Source organism: Cheilinus undulatus, linkage group 19, assembly GCF_018320785.1.
Source record: "Cheilinus undulatus linkage group 19, ASM1832078v1, whole genome shotgun sequence".
Classification (NCBI taxonomy): domain Eukaryota; kingdom Metazoa; phylum Chordata; class Actinopteri; order Labriformes; family Labridae; genus Cheilinus; species Cheilinus undulatus.
Genome location: NC_054883.1, coordinates 6025317 through 6036723, shown reverse-complemented (window position 1 = coordinate 6036723; position 11407 = coordinate 6025317).

Here is an 11407-nt window from a genome sequence, read left to right as displayed (position 1 = left end):
GGTTGGTGACCCCGATCTGTGCCATTGGTTCCTAACCTGAGGTCTGGGCCCCTTGACGGGTCGCCACACAAGATCTTGGGTGGGGGGTAAGAACTGCACTAGTTAACTTGTAACAACACCCACTCGCTTATTCACTGAAGGTTTTTGTCATTATTCTTTACATAAATTTATCTTAAAATACGGCTTGTGCTGCATTTTTATGGGCAACTAGAAAAGAAAATGCCAATTCCATTTTCCAAATTTAGTAGGACATAATCAGATCTTTATTTATGACACTCGATGAGTGCTTGTGTATGGGGGTACCTTATTCCTTTAACTACTCCTCCTCCATTTCCTTAGGTAACCTGAAGAAGAATTACATTTTTACCTGACCTAATTATCACTACAGCTCAGTCAGGCTGAGGAAAATGCATGAATTCAGATATAATGTAGAAGAACAATGTAGTGTTTGTTAAATCCCTAAAAGGAGGGAATAAAGTCAAGAACAAGCCCTGGGTCACAATCACCTTCTACAGCAGCTGTAAAGAGAGAATCAAAGAGGAAGGGCTGACACAAATTAAAACAGCACCTTGGTTTCCTATTAAATAAACTGCGCTGCCTACATGCCGTGTCATGAATACGGCACTTTGGTGGGTTGGATGTCGAGCAACACATGACAGAATTTAATTTTCATATCAGCTCTGTACAGCCTGAGAGTCTGGCCTCTGCTGATAACCAAAAATCTTCAAAGTTGAATGAAATCCACCGGGACACCGTAAAGCATGTTCATCATGCTCCTGTTTCCTATCAGCACCTTTGGCAGGAAGTGGCTCTGCCATTATAAGGCACTGACTGCCCTCTAGTGGGAGAAAAGTGAATAACCATTAACTAGAAAAAGTTGATCTCACTGTCTAAACTTCCTGTGAGGATGTTTGTACTGTGTCAGTATGTTCCACAGCCCATGAATGGAGGCTGTTTTCCTCTGCGCTGGAAGCCAGGGTTTCAAATCACCCTCACTCCCCAGATTTCTGGTGATTTCTGGGGCAATAAATGTATTAAAGCTTAAAGTAAATCTTGAAAAGAAGTCATGTTTCGCTGGTGGTCTGGCTTGCAGTGTTTGAAAAAAAAAAAAACAGAGAGATCGGTGTTAATTTTAGCGCACATCTGTCTCATAATCAAAAAGAGCTGTGGCGCAGGTGGCCGAGTGGTTAAGGCACACCCCACGAATGCAGACGGCCCGGGTTCGAATCCGGCCTGAGGCCCTTCACCACATGTCTCTCCCCCGCTCTCATCCCTGTTTCCAACTCTGTCCACTATCCTCTTCTATCAAATAAAGGTACAAAATAAAACTTAAAAAAAGAAAAAAAAAGAGTTATAATATCCAGAATCTACTGTCCAACTTTAGATATTTGTTTTGATTTAGATATCTGACACATCTTATACATCACTAGATAAATATTTAATCAGAAACATTCTTCTTAACTCTCAGGAGGGGTAAGCAAAGAACAGAACTCCCCGCATAAGAAGTGAATCAGATTTCTGATGTTTTTTGTCGTCGAGGATTAATCAGTATGAAAATACTTGAGCTCAGAGAAAGAGGACACATAAATGAGTCTGATATATGGTTGAGTATGTTCAGAACACCGTCTATGTCTAAACTTGTCTTTTGTTGCAGTCTAAATGGACGCCTGCTCTCTTTTCATACAGTTTAGCCTTCAGTGGCCTCTTCATTACCAAAGTGCTGACAGACTGTGCCTGTAATGGCCGTGGCAGCGTCCTGGCCCATCTTGTCTCATTAGCTGGACCTGATTGGCCATGAAGGTGTTCTCTTGCTGTCTCAGGATAAAGCGACTGTCTCTGCCACCCGTTAGATCATAACTCCTTAACTGCTGTGCCCCCGATGGCCTCTCATGGAGCCTGAACTGGGAGAGCAAACGGAGGCTAATTGAAATACGCTGGAAAAAGGGAAAAAACCCTGACCTTGGGTGTGCTGACCTAATGTGTTTGTGAAGCAGCAGCAAAAGTCTGCAATTATACCAACAGTCACAATGAGTTAAAATATATTTGTTACTTAGCCAGAAAAAATCTGTATTTAGAAACTGCAAATGAAGTAAAAAACAGCCCCACTATTCTGCATTTTAGTCCCCTTTAGTGCTTTTATGGCAATAACAATAAAGGTGAGCTTTGAGTCACATGCTAAGCATTTTTATATAACTTTTTGTTTTACTTAAAGGAGTTTAATTATCAAAGTTTTATACACTGTGTGCTTTATAAAGGTAGTATCAATTAATGTAACTAGACCTACTGTCTGGAAGTTATACTTTACTGTGTAGTTTAAAGAAGGGCTGAGGGGATTATTGTGATGGATTTATAGACATCTTAAAGGCAGGGGATGAACATAATGCTCAATGACTTGAGCCCTAGACCAGCAACATCTTATAAACATATCCTTAATTCAGAGTAGACATAAGTGCAAATTTAGAGAAAATCCCACATGGAATATTTGAGATATCACTCTCACAAGCAAGGGGTAAACAACAGGCTGACGACCTCCAAAGCCTGATCAGTCACCCTTGACTCAGAGTGGACTTTTGTGCAAATTTAGAGGAAGAATACCTCAAGGCAACCTTGAGATACTGCATTCGCAACCTTAAGCCCAGTATCAGTTTATCCTTGAGTCAGGGTGGACATTTTTGCAAAGTTTGAAGAAAATTCTCCAATGCATTCTTCAGATACTGCATTCAAGGGATGAACATGAAGCTCAGTGACCTCTGATCTTAGGTCTACAAAGTTCAGCCCTGAGTCAGAGTCAGAAAATCCCTTTAGAGCGTTTTGAGGGATCACATGACCCCAAAACATGATGCCTTCGACCTTGGCTGTCATCAGCATGGAGGTATAAAAAAGCACCTCATGTGATCAAGAATTGAATCATTTCATTGCTAGAAACACGCCTATCTAAGAGCTGGGAGTTCCATTCAAAAATGAATATAATATAATATTATATATATATATATATATATATATATATATATATTATATATATATATATATATATTATATATATATAATATATATAATATTTCTAATATTTTACTGATATTTCGATTAGCAGCCAGTATGTAAGCATCACTGCATAACAAGCCCTTCTCTAATCAACCAGATCTTTGTTCAAATTCTTATTATACTGTACAGGAAAACAGGCCATGATCAAATACAGAAACCCCACCAGAGGGATGCAGGTGGCTGCCCTGATAGGTGACATTTCTGAGCTTCTTTGTGAGGTTTGTGATGATGGTCTCTCTGATGAGAGCTGTGTCTGCAGCAAACATTTGTTATATAAAACAGTGGTCTGATATTCAGACACAGCTGACCAGCTATGCTATACTGCTGTAGTAGAATCAAGAATTCAGGACGGCTGCAGGGATGGTGATTCAAAGGCAGTTCCACCTTTTTCAAAGTTTAAAAATGAATCATGTTTGAGCTTTTTGAAACTGCTATTGTCTTGTGGGTCCCATAAGTCATGTCATGTTTTTTAATTTAAATCACTGGTGCACTCCCATCTTAGTAGAGAGCTTTATTTGTAAGGGAACATCACATTTTTAGGTGAGCAAAAGTACAGAACAGAAAGACTTAAAACAGACTAACATGAATAAGAATTAATATTTAGTTGCAAATCCTTTTCTTGCAGTAGCTGCATCAAGTCTGTGACCCACTGACATCACCAAAGTTTTAGGTTCTTCTTCTGTGACGCTTTTCCAGACTTTCACTGCAGCCTTTCAGTTGTTGTTTGTTTTGAGGGTTTCTCCCTTCAGGCTCCTCTTTAGCAGGTAAAATGCTCTGTGGGGTTTAGGTCTGGAGATGGACTTGGCCAGTCTAAAACCTTCCACTTCCTGCCCCTGATGAACTCCTTTGTTGTGTTGGCAGTGTGTTTTGGGTCATTATCTTGCTGCATGATGAAGGATCTCCCGATCAGTTTGGTTGCATCTTTCCTTAAATTAGCAGACAAAATGTTTCTGTAGACTTCTGAGTTCATTTCTGCTGCCATCATGTGTTACATCATCAGTGAAGATTAATGAGCCTGTACAAGAAGAAGCCATGCTAGCCCAAGCCGTGACATTACCTCCACTGTGTTTCACAGATGAGCTTGTATGTTTGAGATCATGAGCAGATCCTTTCTATCTCTAAACTTTAGCCTTTCCACCATTTTAGTAAAGGTTCATCTTTATTTCATCAGTCCATTAAACCTTTTTAGGCTCGTCTCTGTATTTTTTGGTAACTTCCCGCCTGGCCTTCCTGTTCTTCTTGCTAACAAGTGGTTTGCATCTTCTGGTGTAGCCTCTGTACTTTTGTTCATGAAGTCTTCTGTGAACAGTAGATGGTGATACCTTCACTCCTGTCCTCTGGAGGTTGTTGCTGATATCACTAACAGTTGTTTTGGGTCTTTCTTTACAGCTCTCACAATGTTTGTCGTCAACTGCTGCTATTTTCCTTTATCTACCTGTTCTACATCTGTTACTGAGTACACCAGTGGTTTCTTTCTTCTTTAGTACATTCCTAATGGTTGAGCAGGCTATGGCCAATGTTTGTGCAGTGGCTTTGATTGATTTTCCATCTTCTCTCAGCGTCACAGTTGCTTGTTTTTCACCCACAGACAGCCCTCTGGTTTTCATGTTGGTTACAGCTTTAACTATAAATGCAGTCTCCAAAGGTAAAACCCAAATCTGAAACTGAGCATAGACATTCAGTGCTATTTACTGTGCGAATAATCAATGTACCAGGACACACCTGGGCAACAAAAACACACCTGTCAGCCACCTGTTCCAATACTGTTGCTCACATAAAAAATGGGTGGGTTCAAACAAAAGGTGCTATCTTCTAAGTTGTGTATCGGATCCAGATGTAAACACCTGGAAATAAAGCTGAAACGTTAATCTTGTTTCTCAAATGTTTACAGTTTACAGCAAAAATAAAGGAATTGGCCTCACTGTTTCAATACTTTTGGATGAGAGTGTGCATTTCAGCCACCAAGCACATCAGGACTGTGCATAATAAAAAAAAAATGCAGCACCTTCAACTGTGTTTGGGTTGGAAGGACTAGACTCCAGCTGCTGCCGCTACAAGTAGCATGCAGAGACATAATACTGTTGCAGTATGGGAAAGTTTAAATTTGATATGCAATTATTTCTGAAGTTCCTCATCTTGTGTTACTTCCAACAGATAACTTGTTGTGCTGATCTTGACTCGTACTGAAAATTAGATATGAATTCTTGTATTGAAGGGAGGGGTTATTTTTATATCATTTTCATATTCAACAAGAAAAATCTACAAAAATTAAGCAAGTATGATTTTTTTGCAGACCAGTCTAAAAAAATGTCACTTGAATGATTGCATGATATGTAATGTTCAACATCTCAGCTCCAAAAAAAAAAAGAGTTGTAAACTGGTATTTTGGCACAAATTTCAGGTTAAAGAGATACTGCACCCTCTGCAATTTGAAAATTGCAGCAGATCATATTGCGATTTAATCTAACTTGCGATTAATTGCCCAGCCCTTAAAAAAATGACACTTGGATGTTTTTATGACATTTAAAGTACAACATTTTTGCTGCAAAAAAGTATTACACAGTTGAAAATTGCAGCAAGACTTGCTGCGATTTAATTTAACTTTCATTTAATTGTCCAGCTCAATATGATTCATGAATTATCATCACCTATACTCAAATTAAGAGAAAGAAAGCCTTTGCACGGTGCCAGATCCACCTAGCTTCTTCCATGGCCACGTCTGGCTGCATGTTCTTTACAGTTGTTTTAAAATTACACACATATACACAGAACAAACCGAGTCGGAGGTTGGGGGTGGAATCATTGTTCATAGGGCTGAACGATTAGGGAAAATAATCTAAAAGCGATTATTTTTCCAAACATTGCAACTGATATTTGATATGCGATTATTTCTGAAGTCCCTTATTTATTTTCCAACACACACAAGCAATAAATCATTCTACATTATAATCAACACAATATTAGATAAAACAAGGGCTAAACCATTTTGAATAAATATCTAGCTATGATGATTTTTTAATTCCTGTATTGAAGGGAGTGATAATTTTGATGCCATTCTCATATTCAATAAGAAAAACCTACAAAACTGAAGAAAGCAGGATTTTTTCGGAGACTGTTCCTAAAAATGGCATTTAAATGATTGCACGATATGTAATGCATAACATCTCTGCTGCAAAAAAAGGTTTTAAACTGGTATTTTGGCGCAAATTTCAGGTCAAAGAAATATTGCATCTTCTGCGATTTAAAAATTGCAGTGGCCCATATTGAGATTTAATCTAATTTGCAACTAATTGCCCAGCCTACTTGTTTATTAATCTTAATCGAGGTAAAAAGTTCAATTAATCTTGATTTTTGCCATAATCACCCAGCCCTACTTTTAAGTGTTGTCAAAGCAGCAAAAAGCTGTCTAATCCTGAGCAGACATTCTGGTTATAACCTGCAAAAACCTCCTAATATTATCACAAAGTTTTTTGTGTTTCATTTGCTGCAATAAACAAAGAAAACACACCAGGTAATTTCTGTGTATTTTGTGCTCTGTTATCGTTAAGGGTGTAGTCTTTTTGCATAGCAGAGCTGCAAAAATCTCTAACATTCATCTGGTGTAAGTGCAGATTGATTCTTTTATCCTGATGGTTCTCTTCCTATCCTCTTAATTCACACCTTTTTTTGACCATGTGACGTTTTCACCTGTGATCAAGTAAAAGCAATGTCAAATAGATCGATCTTCTTTCACGCAAAGCCGCTGTAGTAATTCACCCAAACTTTATTGTAAATCTCACTGGTAACAAAAAAAGTTAATCTAATATTAAAATCCATTTGAAACTGGCAGGATTAGCTAGTTAGCTCACTAAACAAGATAGTGTAAAATTTCAATATGATGTGTTCAAGGCTGGGCCAGTAAAAGGACAATCAAGCAAAGGTTAAAAAAATGTCATTAAGATGTGTTCAAATGTAACGCCTTTCTATTTTCTTTACAAGAAACCTGAACTATACATTTGTTGTCATCATTTCACCTGCAATATAAAAAAAAGATGTGGGTGATATAAAACACTGTTGCCTTGTCTTTCAACCAGCTCACAGAAAAGCATGATTGGTTGTAACAATAAAGACCCAGATGGGGTCTTGATATAAATATCAGCTAACATTAACATACTTCATACTTAGACAGTAAAAAGTTTATTTTTATAATCACTAAAAGAAAAGCTTCCTAGACAAAGATAAAGCTGAGAAACTTTAAATATCACACTTCTCCGTTTTATTCTCTTTATCTTTGGCTTATCTAATTATGCACATGGCTTCTTTAACTCTTCTTCTCTTTTCCTTGGCAAACATTATTGTCCTCAGTGTGTGACATACTGGAGGAGGCAGAGCAGACTTCTCTTTACAGCTCTGATCTAACAACACAATATGTAGCTGCCAGGGTGAAAAAAAAATCACACTGTGGGTTTTAAGATACGGGGGGTCATTGGTAATCACAGCTAAAGGTAGCTTTAATGTGGGCAGCACACATGCCATGGTAACTAGCCATGGAAACTTGGAGGAAGGAGGTTGTTTTGTCCTTAATGCTTTGAAACTCATATCTACAAATGGCTTCTAGGGGGACAGTCATTACTGAAAATACCTTTGCTTGAGTCTGAGGGGAAGAAGAATGTTTCCCCTGTGCAAGAGTGAATCATTTTTACCTTTAGGTTCCCTTGGCTACAGTGAAGACAGCTGTGAAGTTTAGAAGTGACCTGCTTGGAATGGAAAAGGGCAAACAAGTAACAGACACAGACACCCTGAGGTAGCAGCTAACACATTCTTTGATTCCTCTAAAGCATTGGTTGCCAACCCAGGGTCCGGGACCCCCAGGGGGGACGCTAAATGTCTCAGGGGGGCACGAGGCTTTGTCTGTTCTGAGGCTGCCAAAATTAGATTTGCAAAAATGAACTAAAACCATAAAATATCAGTTATTAAGTAGTTTATACAAACGCCATTAGATAAGAAAAGCATGTATAGATGTATAGACCTTTTTAGGGTTTTATCCATGAAACTATTAAAATCTTTGTTGTTTTTTGTTGGCAGTGTGTCCCTTTTTCTCTCTCTTTGGTCCTGAGGGGCTCCGCTTTTCTTAGGTACATGTTGGGGGGGGGGGATCTATGAATCTGATTTCACATTCTGCTTTCTGAACATAGAGGGTCTGCAAATAATTATTTTCAAAACAGGTGTGAAGAAATAAAAATATTATTATTATATAACCGAAGAATTTTCAGCAATAAAAAAAGCTACATTTATTAAACTAAGTTTCAAATTCAGGAATATTGAAGCAGAAATCTGTGATCTGGGATGCTGTGAGTGTTAACACTTAAAGTGCTGAAATTACTGCCACGTAATCAACCAACTGTCTGTTTCGATCACTATTTTATCTTTCCACAAGCATGGGAACATGATTATTATGAAAATATTACTACACCACATGTTTTTTTCACCAAAGCGTTCATCAAGTGTTTGTGTGATGTTTTGGCCATGAAAGTAAATCTTTTTGTTTGTTCATTTTTATTGTAAATAATCATTTTAGATATGTTTTCCACTCATTTATGTTCATTATTTGCTCTTTTTTTAAGTGATGAGTGCTCTAAGAGTGTAATGAATGCATGTAATGTAGCTGTTGTAAAATCAATGCATAGTTACGTTTATTAATTATAATCTCAATATCTATCAAAAATATTCTGATTATGATTTCTGCCATAATCGAGCAGCCCTAGCTGAAACCAAACCCTCGCTAAAATGTCAGAAACATCCAGCAAATTCTGGCCTCAAGGAAGGAAGAAAGTTAAAGCAGCCCTTTCTTCTGAGTTAAAGCACTTTCTATCAGCCAAATTGTGGCATAGTTGTCAGTTTTTCCACATATTTACCTCTACAACATTTATATATTGTGTCAAAAGACAGATTTCTTAAGTTTGTTTAAAGCTGGCTGTAATGCAACCCAATAATGAATATGACGTTTTAAACTTTGTCTAGCATAAAGTTTTAACAATGTTTGAATTTCCCTTTGATAAAAGCTTGCTGATGTTACATGTGATATCACTGATTATCAGAGTAAAAGAGCAGAAGTTGAGCAGTAAATGGCATGACTTTGTTATCAATTCAGAACATTATCTGTATGCATATTTATTCAAAGTTTCTCATTGTTTGTTCATGTGGTTTGACTATTTCCCGCTTATATATCAAACTGTTACTTTGTTCGGAGAAACTTAATAAAGTTTGGTATTGCTAAGATATTTGTTTAGAGTGAGAACTGACTGATGCTTTTATTTTGAGGGACTCAGTAGTTTAGGCACCAGGTGAGGTCTATTTTATGGACAGGTAAGACAGGATGGGCAGGCATCAGGTAAGGTGAATATTTTTTTAACCAGGAAGGCATGAGCCAGAAGAAATTTAAATAATTGTGAGAATCTTTAGTGAATAAACTCTAAAGAAACTAAACTTCCGTTTACATGGACACTGACATGTGTCCACCCTGTGTAAGATCCACTATCTCCGTGCCACGAACCAGAGGTTGGTTTGATTTTAGGTTTGGAGTGTGATTGTTGACAAGAACAAATCGGCGCTACACTTCCTGTGTCCTTTAACAGTGTTTATGCAGCGTGCTGCTAATCGCCTGATTGATACCTATCCAACCACAGAAGTCTAGACAAATAAAAAATAATCAGTCTTTGCTTTGATGGTCTTGTTAACTTCCGTAACTCACTTCAGTCTGTTTTTAAAGGAAACTTAATACTTACCTTTACAGACTAACTTTAAACTACATTTACAGCATCATCTCTGTCTTTTTATACATTTGTGTTTATCTAAAATTTCAGGATTATATAAGAAGATTATTCTCTTATTCTTTCATATTTTACTGAGTTCTCTTCATGCGTTTTATTTTCTTTACTGAGTTATCTGTTGGCCTCTTTAGCTGAGGACCTCCAGCATCTCCTGTTGTGCAGTGAGTCTTTGCACCAAGTGAAGGAGTTAAAGTTTCTGGTGTTTAACAGACTGGAGCAGCATCACCAGTATTACAGATGTTGTCTGGGACTGTTGTGATAAAGAGGGAGCGCAGCCAGAAGGCAAAGCTCTCAATTTACTGCTCAATCTTCGTTCCAACCCTCAACCATGGTCATCAGCTTGGGTATTGACGGACAGAATGAGACAGCAATGTGAAAGCAGTTGAAATTGAGTTTCCTCAAGAGGGTGGCTGGCCTCAGCTGTGGAGGGTGAGGAGCTCAAAGTAAAGCCACTGCTCTTTCAACTCTGAGCAGGTTGAGGTGGTTCTGATTAGGATGCCCCCGATCTCATTCTAGCACTTCAAACAGAGCCATCTTTTTTATTATGTTTTTTTTAGGGCTGTTAACATTACCGCATTAACACTTGTGATTAATCTTGAAACCTTAATGGGTTATAAAAATAATAACAGTTTAATAGTATGACTAAGTTTAACCACACCTTGCTCCCGTAGTCCTTCAGCGTGGATGTTTACGTGCCTGGGGGTGAAGGGGTGAGAGGGTCAGACACAGCCAGCAGTGATGAGTGTGGAGACGGACCCAGGGCTGCTTAACGGCAGTTTTCTTTTTCAAAAGCTGGAGAATGTTAGTTCAGATAAAACCAAAACTGTGGGTACATGCTGCAGTGATAAACTGTGTTTACACGAAGCACTACGAGTCTTAAGTTACACCTTCAGGCAAAGCACATCTTTGCTAATGTTAGCAAAGGCGCTAACAACAAGACAGGATCAAGCCATGGTCATACCACTCTGTTCAGCTGCTACAGGACAGTTTTCTTCTTCAGCTGCTCAGATAACTAAAGGTGTGCCCCAAGGTTCCATTGTGGCTCCTATCTTATTCTCTATTTTTATAAATGATGTAGGTAAAGACATTCAAGCTAAACTGCATTTATATGTCAATGATACAATCGTCTATACATCTGCTCCCTCTGCAGCACAGCCGATTGAACAACTACAGACTGCATTTCAGCTATTACAAAGCACTTTGGAGGGTCTAAAATTGGCTTTAAATGGATACTTCAACATTTTGGCAAATTTGCCCATTGCCATAATTCCTATAGTCTTAGTAATAGGTTCATTTTCTTTAGTTGTTGGTGCAAGCTGTTTTTAGATCTTGGGGGACTGATATACCAGCTGCACAGCCACGCTATGGAAGCAGACGGTATTTTTTGCCTTTTCTCATCATCCAACAACTCCAAAACACTCACGTGGACAAGTTGTGACCTGCACATTCACCACATTATGAAATAATCATGGAACATTAAAAAGGCAGAGATGTTTAAAGTTAAATGCAAAGCCGGAACTACACTCCAGACACGGTTGCTGCACTGTGTCACTCCA